Genomic DNA, 21213 nt, shown 5'->3' with positions numbered 1-21213 from the left:
GAAAATGACTCTAAATGTGTTAATGGTGAAAAATCGTCCACTACAAGGAGTAAGAAGACAAAGAAGAAAAAGAGAGCTTTCATGAAGAAGAAAATGAAATTGAAACAAAACAAGCTTGAGTTGGAGTTTTCAAAGTAAGAGAATGCATCTAAGAAGGAGGTGGAGTTGCCAAAGAGTGGCATGAAGTTTGACCCCTTTACCGCTTTGGACAAAGTGGTTTTCTTTGACCCTCCGTTATTTGGAGGAAGGGTCGAGCTTAGGACCTTAAGCAAGCGCTTCCTGGGAGGCAACCCGATTTTCTAATCTTTTCTTTTGATTTTTATTTTTCTTATTTTTCTTTTATTTTCTTTTCCTTCTTTCACTTGTTTTGTGTTTGGATTTATAGGTTGTTTTCATGGGAATTGGATCTCTTGAGCGAGCATGAGCATAATGAGAAGGATTTTCGTGATTGATGATGAGAGTATGCTCAATTTTCTTAAAATTCGAGTCATATGGGTAAGGTAATCAAGGAGGTAAGTTAGGAAAAATAGTGCTTCAATATGAAAGAAGTTTGTGCTTGGTGGGTTCATTATGGTGCTCCCATTAATTTGGGATGTTGAACCCATTGTCAAGGCATTTTGAAACTGATATATTTAGTGGGTTCAACATTCCTGGGATGATAAAGATGCATAGGGCCCATAGTCGAGCTCACCAAGAGAAAGAAGCAAGGCAAAGTAGCAGGGGGGCAGGCATTATTTCCTTCTTTCTTCTTTCTTTCCCTCATTTCCCTCATACCCACACCCACGAACGCACTCTATCTCTCTCTATAAACACAAACCCTAACCTCCTACCTTTCAATTCTTCACTCAAATCTCCAATTTTCCTCACAAATTCATCAAATTTCTACTCAAATTTCATCAAATTCACAAAAACACATACTACTTTCCTCCATGTATTCTTCTCCAATCTCTTTCCTCCATTAAAGAGAAAATTGTGGTTTTTCGGTTTGGAGGGATCTTGGGCTCGAAAGTTTGTCAATTTTGCTTCTTGTATGGTATAATCATCTTCGCTACTCTTATTTTGCATAATTACATCAATTTTAGTTGAGAATTTGATTGTTCATACTTGTGAATAGTAATAGTATTGTTTTTGTTGAATATGGTGATTAATTTGATAATTTGGATGCTCACATTTGTTGTTTGCTAATTAAATTTGCTCCACATTGTGTTATTGTTGATTGTCTATTTGATAATTTTTGGTGGCTCTTTGAAGAACTTGGAACTTGAGATTCTTGGTAGTAGCTTGGTGATTGTGTGGTGGTTTGCTTGAAAGTGGTATGGTATTGTTTGTGATTGGTTTTGTGATTGTGGTTGATTGAGGAGAATTTGATTGGTCTTTGGTTGATCACTTTGTGGAGAAAACATGTTAAAAATCTTGAAATCCCTTACCTCTAAGAAGAGGAAAACACAAGTAACAATCGAGGAACCCTCACCCTCAAATTCACCCTCATCTCAAACACAAACTAGCAATGAACCTTTACCATTATCCAAACTACGATTTGCAAACCCACACCATAAACCACTCTTTGCCGATTTCAAGAAACAAACCCTAAAGCCCTCTCGGCATTACCACTAAGAAAGCATGGTCAAATTGGGTATCGATGAGGATCTTTGGGTTTTGTTTGACAACCTCCGGATCGGTGACTTTGTCAACACTTGTTACCGAACTTACCTTGAGCCTACAAGGGAGTTTCTTGCTTCACTCTCTTTTACTCCGGTTGGTGAAAAAGATTATCAAATCTCATTCCAACTCTTCAATGTGGAGAAAACTCTATCTCTAGCTGAATTCAATGCGGCGCTTGATTTCAATCCGGGTGCAGATGTTCTTTTTCCCGAGAATGAGTTCTTTGATGGCTATGCTCAAAATACTTGGTGGCATTACATCTCGGGTTTGAATGAGTTCACCGCCCATTACTCTCTAGCTAGTGACATCTTCCAACCTTGGCTTCGGGTTCTCATCGGCTTTTGGGATACTTGGTTTTCCTAAAGCAAGATTTGGGCAAAATGTCGAAGGCCGAATTGGTTGTTCTTTGGTTGGCCACTAGAGAGGAGTGGTGAGGGAGGCTAAACTTTGGGCACATCTTCTTGAAAAATTGCATTGATATGCATGGGAAGAAGTCAGGGGATATTCAATGTGGCAGCATGGTAACTAGATTGGCTACTAAGCTCGGTTTTGGTCGGTACCTTGCTTCTTCCACTCTGTTGGGGGAGGCTAACTCTCTCTACCTGGACATCGTTTCAACTCAAACAAGTGCAATTTTTGGCAAAGAATGATGATGACGAGGTATTTGATTGGTTGAGGAGGAGTGAGCATCATTGCTATCTCCCGACCCTCTCCTCGACTTCCCTTCACTGGCATGTTCCCAATGTATGGTTTGTCCCATCAAGTAACCGCCTCCCCAGTGATGATGAGATGGAGGACGTGCTTCATGAAGAGCAACAATACCAACAACATCAACAACAACAACAACAACAACAACCTCAACCTCAACAACAACATCAATTCTCCAACCTCGACCATGGAAGCCTTGAGTGCTCAAATGCAAGGCATGCAACTTCGCATGGAGGGGATGTATGATCAAGACTTTGAAGCAATCTACAATCAAATGATAGGCATCTCCAAAATGTAACAAGGTACAACAACTTTATGATGCTAGTGTTAACTATGGGGAGATCACCCCCGCGGTTAACTACCCATATTTCCCTCCTCAACTCGGTCCTGTGCCGTCTAGAGGGGGTGATAGGAAGCCAACTGTAGGGAATATTTCAAGCATCCCACACTCGAGCCCCACTGTGATCATACACTTAAGCATGGTGGCGTCCAAAGGGAAGGAAGCTAGAGCAAAAGAGTCGCCAACAAGTTTTAGGAACTTGTAAACCGTTCACAGGGTGAAGGTTACACCCCTTAACGATCCAGGATATCGTTAACTCCAAAAGGTCTGGAACCATGACTGGAAGTTAGGGGATGAAGGTACAAATCCAACCTAAAAGAGATTGAACTTGCCCTAAAAATAGGCCTCTACTTTATTCTACTCGTATTCATGTGCGCTTTCTGACTAACATACAACCAGTATATTAACCCTAAACTTGTTTATCTATGTTAGTTGAATATTAATGCACAAACAAAACTATTATTGGCGATCACTTGAATTATAATCATATTAGCCTAACAAGATTATTAATTATCTTAGTAAGCGTGATTACAAGTACAAATTCCCTTTAAACATGCAAGAGGGCGTGATCAAGCAATAAAAATAAATATATATCAAGCAACATAATAATAACAATCATCATCATCATATTAATATTCTCAAAGCATAATAATAATAGTAAGATCCTAGGCATGATACTAACAAGATTAATAACAAATCCTAGCATGTCACTAAACATTAAAGATCAGTTAGCCCTAACATGACACTAACATGCTATTAGGAAAGAAATAGGAAGCATCATAATAAAATATACATGATATTAGAAATTTTAGTTAACCCTAAACATGATACTAGGAAGCAATAAAACATCCTAACATGATACTAGGAATCAACAAAATACTTTAAGCATTATTTCTATATCAAAAGAGCAATAAAGCAATTAAATTACTTACTTCAATGCCTCGTACCTCTTTCTAATAACAAAATACACACGTTAGTAACTTCAAGGAAAAATATTAAAACAGTAAATCTAATCAAAGAATTGTAATAAGGTTTGAGACCAAACCCTCAGAAATTATCAACCTTTCACGTCTAGGGCGAAGGCAACCTCGAACTTGGCTAGGTTTGTCTAGAGCTAATGTATGTGGAATTTTGAGAGAGGGAAGGTTTAGAAAAAGAATAGAGAGAGAAAGCTTCTAGCTTTAGAGAGAGATATGATGATTGTGAATAATTGATGATTATTGAATTGATTGTTGATGAATGAAAATGGAGGAGATACGACCTCTATTTATAAGAAAAATAGCACGGAATCAAATCAAGTCTTATTCGGAATAAAAATAGCATCTGTCGCCAGGCGACAGACATCAGCGCCAAGCGACAAGCTTAGCGTCAGGCGACAGATGTTAGCGCCAGGCGACAGACTTTGTCGTTTGGCGCTGATTAAAAGATAAAACGTGCTTTTGTGCGGAATCCTCTTCTTATTATGATTCAGCAGCAAATTCCGCGTTAAAATCAGGTTAAAATCATATTTGTGCTAAATCACATATTTTATTCAAAATAAAACTCTTTAAAATATAATTATCAATCCTAATCTCATTAGAATTAAAAAGGAACCTTCTAAATATTCTAGAAGATTAAAATCAATCCTAATAACTTTAGGAATAATAATTAATAGGCCCTCCTCTAGATCATTGGGCCGCATATAAAAATCATTTTGAGCCCAATTTAATATAATCCATAACTTCCTCATTATTCATCGGAATTGGGCTTATAATATATCATTGAAAAGCTCTTTTCGAGCCCAATCCAACTACACTATTATTGGACATTTACCATGGACCAAACCAAATTGGACTGACTATTTTTCATAAATAGAGTAAGAGAAGAAATATTTTCAAAAATAGAAAGAGAAATATTTTAATAAAAACATCCTCATCACTAGACTTTTCACACTTTCACCTTGTTCGACAATCAAACGACGTGAAAGGTATTCATCACCGGGTTTGGTTTTGGGGGACATATTTAGGTGTCTACACCAACATACCCATATTGACAAGGAACTCAAGGGTCCAACACCGAGACCCGCACTTTCCCGGATGAGCACAGTAACTATGATTACTGTGTGCTCGATGGGAGAGACTATAGGGGTGATCCTAACTACCCCTATGTCGATCCCACCCATCCTTTACCACTTGAATTGCCCGAGTAATTCACACCCTTGGCCCCTTGGCAATAAGACAACTTTAGGGATCATTATGGTTGGCCACCCGGCTACAATGGGGGATGGGATCCTTATGGTCCCCCATTCGGGTTCTCCTATGATTGGGATGACAACAATGATGATGCCGGGCCTAGTGGTAATTAGTTCCCGCTCTTTGTGCTTTTTCCTCCATCCCTTTTATTATGTGATCTTTTGTTTTGTATTGGTGGGATGTTGAGATGTATTTTTGTCTAGCTTAGGGGAACATTATTCTTGTGGGAAAGACTCGGTGGCCAATTTTGTTATTGTGAATATCCTTGATATTTAGTGCCTTGATGCCTTGTGATTGCTTGTCTTGATTGATGATTAATGATGTTGAGTGTTGTTGGTTATGTTATTGCTTCTATGAGTGTCTCATATTAATCTTGTTGAGTATCTTTTTGATGATGATGTTGAGATGATTGTTTTATGATGATGAGTGATGATGATTTTTCTCCCTTAATCTAAATCCCCTTAATCCAAAGCCCTTGAATCCAAACCCTATAATCCGAATGCTTGTAGATTAGTGTATAGTTTGAATTTGCTATTTTGTTATTTTGTTTTGAAGTTACTAACCTTTTTCTTTGTATATAGTTCCATTTTCTCTTTTATTCTCACTTGGTTTTGAGGTTCATGCTAATGCTTTTTGGAGCTTCATGGAGGTGGAATTTTCTTTTACCCTGCTTTTATTTGCTTAGCTTGGACAACTCGGTGAGATCTTTCTTATTTCTTTATTTTCTTTCATTGTTTACTTAGATTAGGATTAGTTTAGGAAGAGTTGAACGGTTCGAGGATGTTTGCTTGGTAACACCATAGGGTGTTTGGGGTCATTGATGATGTTGTCGAATGACCAATTGTATGTCGATTGAGATTTATATGATGTGCATGCGTCTTTGTACTTTTTCTTTCTCTCTTCCTCTTCTTTTCCCTTTTCTTTCCTCTTTTCTTAATGCCAAAAAAATGATTTTGAGGCTTTATTTTTTGTTTATTTTAATGTTTTGCTTATGATTTGGACATAATACAATCCGGTCTTTTAATTTTGAATGAATGGTTTCCTATGTGGTATCGGTATGCACAGTTTGAGAGTATGTTTGGTTGATTCTAGGATAGAGTATGCTAAGGTAGTGTCTTTAGAACTTTTGGGACCTTGAAGCCGGAGTTTAATTGTTTGTGGTAAGAAGGTGTTGCTCCCTTTGGTGAATTTGAAACTGATAGTGAGTTATTGCTACAACCATGTGCAGTTTCATTCTTTTTGTTGGACTTAATGATTTTGATGATGACACAACCTCACTTACTTACAGACTAATAAGAGCTTGATTGTTTAAGTGTGTGATCAGATGCAATGACTAGGAGAAATAAGTGTCGTGCAAAGATACCATGAGGAACAAGAAGGCCAGAAGCAAAGCTATCCGAAAAGAAGAGTTCCTTTGCAGGAACTGGTGCTTCAGAAATGAAGACTTGAGAAGAGAAGGTTCCCCTCAGGGAACAGAAGCTTCAGAGCAGAAGCTTCACCAGAGAAAAGAAGTTCCCCTTGAGGAACAGAAGCCTCGGAGTAGAAGTTTCAACAGAGGACATGAAGACTAAATATATTTTTATATTTTAGGATTTATGTAAGTATAAGAAATTAGTTACACTCGAAAAAGCTTTGTGGAATTGGTCTAAGTTGATAAAATTGTGCATGCTAGTTTTTAGGAAAATTGTTATCTTCTAACGGTTATCTTTTTCTTAACTAAAAAGATTTTATTTATTCTGATTTTTGAAAATATCTTTTGCAAATAAAATCTTCCACGTTTTCTAAAAACTTGCGGCCTACTCCTCCATGATCTTCTTCAAGTCATGGTCTTGCACATTGAGGAGTTCATGTTTCCTCAATTTTAGGAACATGATCTTCTTAGTGGGTTGGAGTAGTGGCGTAATGGATTTACTACACAAAGAAGTTTTTCCTAAACGAATTTGATCTATAAATAGTCTTTGAAATCAGTTGGAAAAACTCACCCTTACTCACATAAGTTTTCAAGCTTTAATTCGAGTCAAGTGTCAATTCCACATAAGTGATATAGAGTGTTCTTATGTTCTTATACTAGAGTTATTTATTTTTCAAGTTGTAATTCGGGGAATGGGGAAGTTTGAGTGAATTTATGTATGTGAGAAAGAGAAGTGAGAAAGAGAAGAGAAAGAAAAGAGAAAGAGAAGAGAAAGAGAAGAGTAACAAGTTGGGTGACTTGTTCCTTGGGGTTTCAAGTTCGTTGAGGAACTTGAAGTTTGAGTCTTTAGTTTGTAATAGGACCATTTGCCCTATTCTAGTGAAGATTCTTTTCCCAAAATCCCAAGTGGTCGTGGTTTTTCTCCTTGTTAGGGCCAAGAAGTTTTCCACGTAAAAATTCTCTCTTGCATCTTTTAGTTCCTTCAGTTTATCTTTCTGTTTCTTTAGCTTACTTAGTTTTAGTTCCGCAAAAAGTTTGGCTAACTCTCATACTACAATTCAACCCCCCTTCTTGTAGTATTCATTGAAACAACACTTTTCTAGCCTTCTACACATTTTGCATGAGCGTTACATGGATCCTTGACTATTGTATGTTTTATCTAGAACTTGACTCTTATCTTCCGAGATCGCGACCAAACCATTTAGAAAGGACAAAGGCATCTCTTCGGGGTGGTGATTTTTATTTTTCTAGGATAGATTCCATTTCTTTATTTTGGGTTTACATTTGCCTACTTGCTAACCATTTGATCCATAAACCTTCTTTTCAAGCCATATCTTTAGATTTTGAGCCTTTTGTTTCATTCTTGTTTCCATTCTTGGTTTTTGTGAAGCAATTGATCATTATTGTTGGAGATTGTGGTGGATGAGTTTTAATATTGGTTCTTATAATGTAAGCAAGTTTGTTTTGTGTATAGTTTGTGAATAAAGGCAAATGCCAAGTTGAAAAAATCGTCCATAGTTAAAAGAGGCGAGGACATAGAATAAATTGAAAAATAGAAAATGAAAAAATGAGAAAAAGCAAAGAAAATTCAAATGCTTTGGCAAAAGTGAAAAAATGTGAAAAATGAAAAAGTCCAAAAATATTTTGATGTAAGTGTATTTCTCTCTATTTTGAGCATTAAGGACAATGCTTCATTTTAGCTTGGGGGGAAGCGTTCTTACGCTTTTTGTATATATTATTGTGATTTTGGCTTTGAATAAGCTTGGGGGTGTTGGTGTTTTTGTTTGGTGATTTCTTGATTATGGTGTTAAGGATTGATCACCCTTTGCTTCACAATTTAGGTATACCACCAAATTTCAAATTTTAGCCTACCTTCACCCTTTTCGCCCTTACATTACAACCCTTTTCAAGACCTTTTGACCTTTTTGGTTGAGTCACAAGTCAGTGGAGGGAGATGTGAGTCAAGCCTATAGAGCGGTGTGCATATTCAAGATGTCGAGTAGCCCTAAAATCTCTTCTTTTCCGATTCCTTCGAGGAATCATTGAGAAGCTCACTAGAGGTGGATTTGAAACTAGTTGGGAGAATGTGGTAAGATTGTTTGATATGAAGGTGAATTGTGTTTCATTAGTTCTCTATGCTTAGCATATTTTATGTTTCAATTAACCTAGGATATCTTGGAACGTGCATACCCTTATTGTATAGAAAGTTGTTTATTCACTTGTATTTGATCATTTGTAAAAGTCCATTTCAAAGGCTTTTGGTTTTAATTTTTCCTTTTTGATTTTACTTTCCTTTTAATGATTTGCCTCATTTTTACCTTTAAGAGTTATGGGTCAAATTCTTTGGATACCCTTACGAGACCTCACTCGTCCTCATTGGCGAGTTTGGGGTTTGAAGGGCTTGTTGTAGCTAAAAACAACCATGATTCCTACAAAAGTAAGTTTTAGTGTACATTCTTATCCTTTTCTTTCTATTTTCTTGTTTGAATAAGTTTTTCATCCTATTCTTACTTGCTTTTGTTTTGCTCGAGGACGAGCAAAAGTCTAGCTTGGGGGGAATTTGATGAATGTCATTTATGGCACTCATTTAGCCTCTTTTAGGATGCTTGTTAATCGCTTTTATAACTCTTTTATCTCTTTTTCTTTAGTTTTGTCTTCTATTTCTCTAGTTTGTGTTTTCCTTAGTTGTCTTCCCGTTTTCTTGCATTTCTTAGTTTATTTCGCCTTTTATCTTTTCTTTGTTTGCTTTTCTTTGATTTTAGGAGAAAGGTGATGTCCAAGGATCTCCATGACTATTTCTCGGGATTTGTAAGGCTCAAGATGCAAGCTGGTCTCTCCCTTTGAAGCTCAAGTGTTGAGGTGTGAAAGCTCCAAGTCTTCTAGGCCGCGCTCTCAAGCTGCGCGGACATCAAAAGTGGTGTTGAACCCACCTTGGGAGCCTTTGGAAACTACCACCCACAATGTTCATCAAGTGGAGCTCACGGAGGCATTGATGGACGCACGAGGGAGGTTGCCCTGCTCCCAGGCGCGGCCGCGCAAGGCATGGGCCCGGACTCGTACGAGCGAGGTGCGGCCGCGCCGGCTCCCCCGTTCCGTACCCATTTCTCTGTGGCCACGCATTATGAGGAGAGGGCGCGCCTGTACGAGTTCTTTTTGAACGTCTAACTAACTTCTCCTTTGTTTATTTTACTATATATAGATTTTCTTCCCTTTTTAGAGAGAGAATTATAGAATTGTATTAGAAATTCAATAGAATAGATTTTTAGAGAGAGAAGCTCAATATTTTGGGGAACTTTTGTTCTAGATTTTAGAGAGAGAAACTTGGTAATTGATGATTGCTACATTTGATCTTCATTCTCTTTGATATTGATCAAAGTTTTGTAAGAATTCCTTTCTCCTTAATGCAATTTTATTGTTTGATCTTTGATATATTGTTGAATTTCTAGTTGTTTGTTGATTTGATTGTTGATATTTTGATTACAATGTTGATGATGAAGTTGATAATTTGTTTAGTTTTGGTTTCCAATTCTACAATGTGTAGTGAGTAGATCCTTTGCTAGGGATGTGGTGAAGCATGTACGAATGATAGACTAATGCTAATTTGGGGATTTTTATTGATTTGATATTGTGATTAAATTGGTTGATGGAATTTGTGCATGTGTTTGATCTGTTGAGGAGTAGCTAACCTTAATTATCAAGCTAGATTGCATTGTAGTTTTCATTGATACGACACATTGAATTGGAAGCTACTCTTATCGATTGAACTTATCTCGTGATTTTCCTTTGATAGTCATTCTTAGAGACCACTAGTTTGACACCTAGGAAATAGCTTTTCAAGTGATTTTGATTGCAAATACTATTTTCCCTTGCATTATTCGATTGATCAACTTCCTATCAAATTAGCATGTTTATCGTGAATGCATGTGGATCCTAATTCCCTAGTATCTTGATATTGATTTCTATTCTTAGAATTTGTTGTGTTGATTTGGTTTTGTTTTAGACCTAACCGTTTGCCTAAACTTCGGAATAGCTTGACTTAAGACCATGATAAGTGACTTTTATGTCACTTTTAGGAGTGTTTTTAGAGTCGTTTTCCGGTTTATTCTCCAATAATTTTCCTTGTTTTAATCTTTATTTCGCTTATTTTCTTGTTCCTGTCTTTTACCCTTAATTTTGGTCATTTTTGCATTTTTATCAGTTTTTAGTTTAATTTCGTAATTTTAGTTAATAATTTCTCTTTTATCTTATTTTCTTATTTTATTTTAGTTTAACCTTTTATTTTACTTCATTTTATTTTATTATATTACGTTCTACCCTTGTGTTTGTTTTTGCAGGTTGTAGGTGTGTACCGTGTGTTCGGGTTGATGCTAGATTTTCATGTTCAAATCAACTTCGGATTCTTGAATTGGAGTCAAATGTACAACATCGAGTTGCTGCCCTTTTGCTCTTATCCATCGCCACACCCTTCACTATCCTACACCACGCCAACAACACCATCTCCCCTGCTCCCTCACTTGCTATCACCAACCTCTATCTCCACCCCAAACATCCACCATTCCCCACCAGCAGCAATCACCACGCACACCAGCCACCCAAAGCAGCCCAACCTCACCGAAATCCATCACCAACTGCGGCCAATTACCACCGTATCTCACACCCCAAATTCGCATCTCCCTCACACTTCCCCTGCTCCCTCAATTCTCCACTCACAACCCACGCAAACTGCATTCCCGAACCACCGTCAATAACCGCCCAGAACCACCATATTGAGGACGTGCCGCAGCTAACAAACGCCCCTCAAATCACAGCAACTGAGCAGCACGCAAGTTTCCATTAATTTCAGCCCCTGTTTCATTTACCCACCGAAGCGGGCGCTCTTTCATACGAAGCGGACACTCCTCATTCATTCAATTTCTACCAATTTGAGTAGAAGCAATGAGTAACCGCTCCAATGGGTATGAGCAGCCGCTCCGTTTTATCGGGTTCAATTAAACGGAATTAATGAGCTTCGATGGTCGCAATTAAATCAAGGATTTGAACGGCTATGGTTGATTATCAAATGGAGATACAAATTGATTATGGTCGTTGATGATGATGTTGCATGGATGATGATGATTAGAGAGCAGAGCAGCCAAGAAGAGGAATTTTGATGATTTTGGGGGGTTTTTAGTTTTATTCTCCTTTTTATTTATTTTTTTTCTTTTAATTTTAATTTATTTCATTTCTATTTCCTTTTTCTTTTATTTCTTTTCTATTTTTATTTATTTTATTTTCTATTCCTTTCTTTTCTTTATTTTTATTTTGTTTGGCTTGTCATATGAATACCCCTTTGGGGTTAATACACTCTGAACTTTTAATTAACAATTAATTCACCTTAGATTAGTTTAACCTATCTCTTATGTTTTCTCTCTTAGGGTTATTATTAGGATTTTCTCTCTCTATTTTAGGACTAGTTTTAGAGAGAGAAAGCTTGGATTTCCATGGAATTTTGAGAGGTTGAAGAAGCAATTTGTGGATTCTCTTCTCATATATTCAATGAGCCTTTATAACTTTCTCTCATCTTTATTGCTTTCCTTTAATTCTTATTTTTGCTTATTTGCTTGTTGATTTGAGTAGTTAATTAGATTAGTTGTTTGATTCTTGCTTTATTTCTTATTTTACCTTGTTTTCTATGCTTTTATTCATCATGTTAGCTTAGACTTTGTTTTAGGGAAATGGATGAAGGTTATGTTGATGAATTGAATAATTGATTGTGATTAGTATGCAATTGGTTCTTAATTATTAAGTGTGGATGGTGCTTATATGGATTAGAATCTTTCTAGCTAATTGATTCTATGTTCTTAATTGTGCTTTCAATCAATTGTGCAAAGTGAATTGTTTGAGAGTCTAGATTCTTCCATACCTATGCTAGGTTAGTTGCACGGGAGTGAATTAGCTTAGTAGGATAATTAGCATGCTTAATTGTGCAGGAGTGCGTTGATCATTCCTAATTGAGATAATTTTCATCTAATTGCAATTCTGTTGTTGAATGCATTGATGTAATTGGATTCCACTTTCCCTAGGTTTAGTTGTTTGCTCTAAGTAGTGTTTAGTTATACTTCTCTCTATATCTCGACCATCCTACTAGTCTAATTAGCATAAATTGATACACTAAGTCTTCATGGTTCGACCCTTTACTTGCCACTAACTAGTTTGGTGTAAGTTTAGGTTTATAAATTTCTAATTTGATTAGGGTAGTAGCCCAATGACCTACTCGCCCGTGATCAGACCATATCATTTGCCTCCATTCCTTTGGATTCAACTCGGACTTACCCCTATATTAGGAGTAGGTTTGGTTATAAATTTTGTTTGATCGGGGGAGTTTTAGAATCCAACGACCTAGAATCTTCCTTCCGTCACCTGTCCCGAGGAGGGTAAAGGATCGGATACTGGATAGGGGTCTCTTTAGAGTGACCTTTCGGTCTAATGAAGTGACTAGGGAAAAAGAAGTAATCCCATAAAGTTACATTCCCCGCCATGAGTGGCTTTCTGATGGGAATTACTTGGCCGCTTGCGGTCTTAGTTTTGAAAGGCCGAGAGGTAGTTGAATCGAATATTTTTTAATATTCTGGCAAACTTGATTTTTTTTTCTAACCACTTAACTTGTTGTGCAGACAAAGCAATGGAAAGAGTTGCGGCCTCCAAGAAGTCGGCTGCTCATTCAGCTACATACTACCGTTCGTCCTTTCTGGGCAAACGGAAGAATGATGACCCTAATGTGAGAAAAATGCCCAAGGGGAGCTGCACTTTGATAGTAATGTTTAGATAAGGTAGATTTCATTTTTCGCCTGCTGTTTAACTCTTTTACTTTGTGCGAGGCGGTTCATCTAAACCTTCTCCTTCTTCTCAGCCGGGCCCGAAGCTTAGGAAGCAATCGGGAGGTGATGCAAGTACTCCTGGAAACTCTAGAAAACACATTGCCCACAAACCTGGGAAGACCAAGGCCGGAGACGGCTCCCACCCACCGATTAGTGGAAAATCACCTTCAGACCTCGAGGCCTTAAAGAAGTCCTCATAGGGTGTCGAAGGGTGTCAAAAGTACACTCGGTGCTGCTGGCGGCTCAGCAGCAAGGGGGAGCAGACTCCTAGAGTAGGAGGCGGATGCTCCAAGTATAACCGCTTTTAATCCTTTACCCTACCCTTGTAGTGTAAAGTTTAATCAACAGTCGTTCAGCACTTCAGAAGATACCCAGTCCTTCGGCTGGATTTACGTCAACTACTTATAAATTGTTGAATGTGTAGATGTCCCTCAAAGGCCGGATATCCAGCTTTTGGCGAAGATGATGCTGAGAGCAATCGCCCCTGAGGATAGGGTGTCAATCCGAGGAGTCAGCTCCCTCAACCTTGATTCCATCTTGGCCCTCCTCGCTGAGGTACAAGACTTGTAGTTTTTTACTTTATACAATTTCTGTGGCTGCTTGATTTTAACAGTTCCTACTTTTTGCCGAATGCAGGCTATGCTACGAATAAACGACCTTAAGAAGCCGTTTAACGAGAAGACCAAAGAGGTAAAGGCTGCGAAAGCTCAGGACGCCTCTTCTCTAGATATGGACAATTTTGAGATTGCTTAAATGAACTTCAACTCTTAATATGATGTATTCTCAAGCGTCGGCCAATTTGCAGGTCAAGGCCGATCTGGACACAACAAAGAGGCGGATAACCAAGCTGGAGAAAGTGGTTAAGGACCTCAAGGTCGAGCTTGTGCCCCTCAAGGAAGCGGGCCATGAGGCTGAAGGTCTCTGGGAGAGGGTTAATAAGCTCAAAAGGAAGCTGCAGAACCAGGATCCAACTCAAAAATAAGTACAACTTAAGGTCCAAGGAGAAGAACAAGGCCCTGGTGAAGCAGATGACTAATGACTACGATGTCATCATGCGGATGGCTTGGGAGTCTCTCTAACCGAGTTCCGACTATGCCAATTGGAAAGACAAGTTCGAGGCCGCCTCTGATGAGTTTAATGAAAAACTTATGGAGCAAGCCCAAGGGTTGGTGGATGCCGAGGATGAGTAGTCTAATTCCACTGAGGGGTCGTCGTCCTGGGGGTCTGATCAGGAGGAGGAGCCGACGAAGGAAAATGAGAAGCAGCCGCCTATGGGAACCAAGGATGATGCGGTTGCTGTAGGAGTTTATAAGTACTAAAAGCAGAATTTCATGAATCATATTCATAAGCACCTGAACCAAGATTGCATGCATGACACACAAGATACATAATCATACTTTGAAGCGTTATCTCCACGTAGCTATTCGATCGGCAAATCAGGGAGAGAATAGAGCCCCCAAGCGTTGCTCCTCTACTTAGTCCACGGGATTCAAACGAGCCGTCCACCAATACTAGATTGGTCGATTGAAGGGGAAAACCATGATCACCACCTTTAACGGACAACAGAAAACCACCACCACCACAAACACATGACAAGAGGAAAATGTAGGTCGTTATCTACCTCTCCCTAGAGCCAAACTTAATTTGCAAATACTCGACCAACCCTAATACAAGTATATGGTAAGTCAAGGGTCGAACCCAAAGGAATGAGTAGGAACGATGCTATAGCCTATGTCAAGCTAATTTGAAGAATATAAATGGTTGTGGTTGGTAAGTAAGATGTCAAAAAGCTAGACAAATCGAAGAATTCAATATGCTAAACACTAGGGATATTGGTTCCACATGCAAGCTCAATGATTATGCTAATTTATAGATCACTCAATCGATTCAACATCACAAGGGACAAACAATAGTTGCAATCAAAGGAATCTAAAAGCTATCTCCTATAAGCCAAGCTAGGGTTCACTATGAATGGCTAACAAGGAAAATCACAATCAAATTCAATCAATTAAAGCAATTCTCAAATCAAGGGTTCATGTCATTGAAATTTGCAATGCAATCTAGATTAATCTTATAGGTTGATCACTCCTAGTTTAATTAATCACATGCACAACTATGTCAACCAATTTAATTGCAACATTCAAATCAATTTAGCATCATCAACTAGCAAAAATCATCAATCAAGCATGCTTCCCCTTCTCCCTAGCAACTAATCTATTCACTAATCATGGTGAAATTAAGGAGCAAAACAAATTCAATCAAATTCATATTTATTTAAAGCTTAATCAAAAGAAAATCAATCAATTAACAAATTCTAGAGCAAGGAATGTAATCTCAATCGATAATTCAAGAAACAAGAAAGAATTGCATTAAAAGTAAATCAAAGGAAAGAAATCTTACAAACTTTCATTGAATTGAAGAAGGAATTTCAAGATCAAATTGAAATCTAAGATTAAATTCAAGTACAAACAAGTAAATCTTAAGCTTCTCTCTCTACTTTCTCTCTCTACTATTTCTGGAAAATTCTCTCTCTAGTACAAAAGTTAAGTCCGTCATAAAAAAGAAAGTCAAAAGCTATAAATAGGAAAATCGAGCGAAGTGGGCTGCACAGGGCCGTGCGCACGCACAGACCAGCCGCGCGCGCACAGTTAGGTCTGCGCGCACGCACCCCTGTGCCGCGCGTGCACCCCTGTGTGGTGCATGAGGCCTTGGCTCCTTCGCTTGCTTGATCAAACTCCGCGCTCCTGAGCATCCCCATCATCAGTGCACTCGAGATGATGCCCGCGAACAAGACAATCCCAAAATAAGCAAATTAACTTGATTATTCACCTACAAAAGACAAATAAAACAAAGAGAGAAAGCATAACAAAATAAAACTAAAACTAAAACTATGAATTATCAACTAAAAATATGAAAAAATCGTAAAAACTAATCGAGTACCAAAGTGAATTATAAAAATGGAAAATTAAATAAAACTAAGAGAATTATATGAAAACGATGAAAGAAAATAAAGAAAATGAACCTAAATCTTATTCTTTTGAGCGCCATAAACGACGCTCATCAACACACAATCGGCGCCGAGGAGGAGAGAAAGCCGTGAGAGAAAGAGAGAGAGATTTGAGGGGCTGGTTTTATGTTTGCTAACTCGATTTGATCTTACCGATCACTGAATTACATGCCTAAACCCTAGGCACCTAGTCTACTTATAATCATACTATAATTAGACGAAGCCTAAAACCCTTCAAATCCTTCTACATGGCCGGTCACCTAGGGGACGAGGCCCATCATGGGCCTTTTCTTCTAATGCTCGATCTAGGTCCTTTGTGTGACCTTATAGGATCCATTCAATTGGGCTTTGGTCTATTTTACTAGCCCAAAGATCGTTAGTACCTCTAGCTATGATATAACAACGACCCAAATGGAGGAACTTAATTATCTCCATGATTTGATCCATTTATATATCTAGTAATTGCACATGAAGAAGACATAAATCCTTCAATCAAGTGTGCAATATTCAAATTCCTTAAGTCAATGTGTGTCGATTTGATAATATGATTGCATCCCATGTCGAGATAATATTAATCTACAAATCGTTTCTTGAAATTTGAGTTCGAATTACAAAACCAAATGATTACTGAGTAATACATTTGAACGCGGCCACGTATTTTCTGAATTCTTCCTCTTCAAGCGGCCATGACACATTCCCTAATTTAATAGGTAGACTTAATCCAATCTTGTAGCAACTAAAGCTCCCACTCAAGTTTTGAAGTAACCAGGAAACACCCTTTATAATCTCTAGTTACGGGATGACATTTGAATGTACCATAGTTAAATCAATCATTAAATGAAATCAATGATCTACTCATGTCAAAGGAATCCACTAATATATCCGAAAGTTCTATACTTGAACTTCAAAGTAAGTCAATTGTTCGATCATGCATCATTCATGCATATCCAAGTGATTGACCGAGAATCCCTATGCCCCTATAGCCCATGAAACTTCACTATCCAATTAATCTTACATGCTAGTCTGTTTATAGAAATCATTTATGTCCACTTTAATGATTTCGAACTAGGAACTTAAATAATATATGAATTTTGTTCAGCTATGGAATTTCATTCACCAGGTCATCAACCTGATGAGCCTATCAATTCATAATTATTTTAGACATTTTATTTAATTTCCAAAACCATAATTAAATAAGATAAATAATAACTTCTGTTAAACATAATTCAACAAGTATATGTATTCCTTATGTAATATGTTTTTCTCAAAACATACACAAGTTAAATTACATAACTTGCTTCAATCCCAGACTTTAATATGACTTTCATACCTTAGTCTATGGAAGGGGTTTAATAAGTGAATAAGCAATATTCTCACTCATAATAAAACTTTGCAGATCATGATATCCCGCTGGCCTATGATCTCAGAAATGAGGTGATATCTTATATCTTTTATTTGGATTTGTGATATGACCCTAGCTCCTTTGTTTTGGCAAAGGCGCCCTTTTAGTCACAGGAAAATTTGATCCAAACTTCCTCCTTAACTACTTTTACTGCAGCTAAAACTCATATTCTGACATTGAGTATGCAACAGTGCTCTGCTTTGAACTCTTTTAGCTTATTGTATCTCTATTCAAACATAGAATGTATCTAGATCAACATCTAAAATCATCTTATCTGTTTTGAAAACTTGCATCCGTATAAACTTTTGATAACTAATTCACTTTTGCCACCATAAACTAGAAATATTCCTTTAGTGCTTCTCAAGTACTCAAGGATTGGTTCTTAGTAGCTTTCAGTATGCTTATCCTGAACTTTCTTGAGACCTGCTACACATGCACAAGTCATATGTAACATCTTGCTTGTACATATCATGGCACATATAATGAATCCTTTTGCAAAAACATGAGGTACATTATCCATATGACTCAACTCTCTTGGCTTTTGAAGGCACTAAGTTTTATTGAGCGTAATACCATGAAGCATGGGAAGATATCCTCTTTTAAAGTCTTGCATCTTGAACTTGTCAAGACCCTTATCAATATAAGTCTCTTGATTCAGTCCAATCATTCTTCAAGATTCATTTCGTGGACTGAATTCCCAACATGTACTAAACATCTCCTAAGTCTTTCATATAGAAACAGCTCTTTAACCATTACTTGACTGATTCAAGCATTGATATGTCCTTTCACATGAACTGTATGTCATCTACATACAAAACTTAGAAGACCAATTACTCCCACTAAACTTCTTGTCTATACAAGCACCTTATCGTTCTTTGAGGAAATCAAACTGTTTGATTGCCTTGTTGAAACGAATGTTCCAACTCCCTGATGCTTACTTCAATCCATAAATGAATTTCTGAAGTTTGCAAAACTTTCTAGGAATTTCTGGATCTTCAAAACCCTTAGGTTGTATCATATAAATACCCTCCATCAAGAACATTTCAAGAAGGAAACTTTGATATCCAACTGCTAAACTTCGTAATCGAAAATTTTTAGCAATCACTAGAAGAATCCGAAGAGGCTTACGCAACTAATAGGTTTGACCCTATTTGTAAGACTATCATGGACTAACACATTTTTAAGACATGGAGTCCATACTAGATTTCATGGCCTTAAGTGTAGGGTGTGGATTCCAATAAGAAAATATTTGAATCCACATTTTACCAAGATTTCAACAAACTATTTGTTTTGATCCTAAGTAACCTACAATAGGTATAAGCAACAATAAAATTATTCTCTTCAACTCTTTGAAGCCTTTCATTCAAGTGGGATGATAGAAGCCTCGCTAGTTGAATTAGCTTGCTTCGACACATGTTTTTATCAAATTAGCTGATTTCATGCGCCCTCGTCTCTAATGTAGTGTTATCCACATCCATTTATTGCTCATCTCGAATCTCTTCTTCGAGATCTAATTATACTCCCACTTGGCTTTGTAGGAAGAGATTTCTTTCTATAAAGACACTATTGTGAGCAACAAACACTTTGTCATCTACGCGATTGTAGGAATAATACCTCTTAGTTTCCATGGGAAAACCTACGAAGAACTATTTATCTGATTTAGGGTCTATTATGTCATCTTTGTAAACATTTTACATCGATTTCATAACCCTTAATCCTGTTTAGAAAAGGCAACTTTTGGAACATTTCCAATCCATAACTCTTATGGTGTTTTTTCTACTGCTTTGATTGAGTTTCTGTGTAGTATTTTCGCAATTGTTGTTCCAATGTATATCCTCAAAATTATATTTGTAAATCATTAATCTAGGATTGAACCATTGCAAGTAAAGTTTGATTCCTGCTTTCTAACACATATTTCTAGTTGTTGTGTTCCTGGATTGTGAATTAATTTAACAATTCCCTTTAGATGATCATTAATTTTGAGTTAAGTATTTATCACAACAATCATATTGTGGTGTTAATTTGTTTATCTCAAACTGATTTTACATTTCATTCAGGAATTCTTAAACATTTCAATGATTCCAAGCTTTACTTCATTAAGTAATTATGGATATATTTACTTAAATCATTAGTAAAAGCAATGAAATAGTTAAATCTTTGCTAGTTCTTGAACTTATTGGTCCACACACATCATATGTATGAGTTCCACAAGGTCATTTTAGCTCCTTCACCCTTTCAACTAAAAGGCGACTTGGTCATCTTACCTTATCAAGCATGACTTTTAATTCCCAAGTGATTCATAATCAAATAAGAATAAGAGTCCATCCAATTGTAATTTTGGATGCGCAATTGGTTTATGTGACCTAACCTTACTTTGTAATAAGTAAGTTTGTCTTAAATCATCTAATTTTGCTTCTGTGATCTATTTATATCAATGTCATAAAATTAACTCATATCTAGCAAAATGAAAACAATTTATTACCTTGGTCATGGATCAACACTTGTCCAAGCCAAGTAAAACAAATCAGTGTCTCAACAGGAAACCGAAATATTGTCTCATCAAAACTGGAAATTGTCTAATATCATCATAAAATTTATGAAATTAAAACTATGAAGCATTCTCTGGCCACTCAAACACTTCTGGTGCACCTTTCAAGCTCCATTTTCATGCTAGCTTTACTTCTTTGCGATTTTTGAGGATAATGCCCCATATTTCTTGAGGAAGTCAAGGTATTTGTTGCAATTGCGCTTCCAATGCCCCTTCTTCTTGCAGTAAAATCATTCACTTTCATCTGCAGCCTTGGCCTTTGGAGTCGCCTTAGGATTTTTAGGAGCCTTGGCAGCTTTCTTGCCCTTGCCCTTTGCCTTTTGCCCCTTTTTTTCAACCCCATTCCCTTTTGGACCATAAGAACTTCTTTCTTAGCTTCCTTAGGGATTTGCTTTTCTACACTAACCAGCATAGCATTCAACTCATTCATAGTCTTTGGAGCATCAGACATATTAAAGTTCATGATAAACTAGTTGAAAGTTTCTGGAAGTGAGTGGAGAATGATATCTGTTGCCATCTCATCACTGTATGGGTACCCCAGTTTTCCATTTTTTGAATAAGGCCGATCATTTTGAAAACATGATCATGAACTGTGGTACCCTTCTCCATCTTACAATCCAGAATCTCTCGATGGAGCTCGTACCTTTCAGCTCTAGCCTGTTTCTTAAACAAAGCTTTGAGTTCTTGCATAATACTATATGCATCCTGGTCCTTAAAACGCTTTTGAAGACTAGGCTCCAGAGTAGCCATCATCAAGAAAGTGATAGGCACAACCTTGTCAAGAGTTTCCTTGCTCTTACGGATCTCTATCGCAATAGCATCTTCTGGAAAAGGTCTTGAAAATGGGGTGTCAATGACATCCTCCCTACCTTCAGATTTCAGAACAAGTCTTAGCATCCTTTCCCAGCGGGAAAAGTTATCCCCTATCAACCTATCCTTCTCAAGGAATGGTCGAAGATTGTAAATGTTGTTGTCATTGTTACGGCTACCCATCTATGTCAAAATAAGGCAAAGTTTAATAATTATGTTTAATTAAAATTAAAGTAC

The sequence above is a fragment of the Chenopodium album genome, chromosome 16, assembly GCF_948465745.1.
Source record: "Chenopodium album chromosome 16, dcCheAlbu1.1, whole genome shotgun sequence".
Classification (NCBI taxonomy): Eukaryota; Viridiplantae; Streptophyta; class Magnoliopsida; order Caryophyllales; family Amaranthaceae; genus Chenopodium; species Chenopodium album.
The sequence above is the reverse complement of the archived record's forward strand: the minus strand, read 5'-3'. Positions refer to the sequence as shown.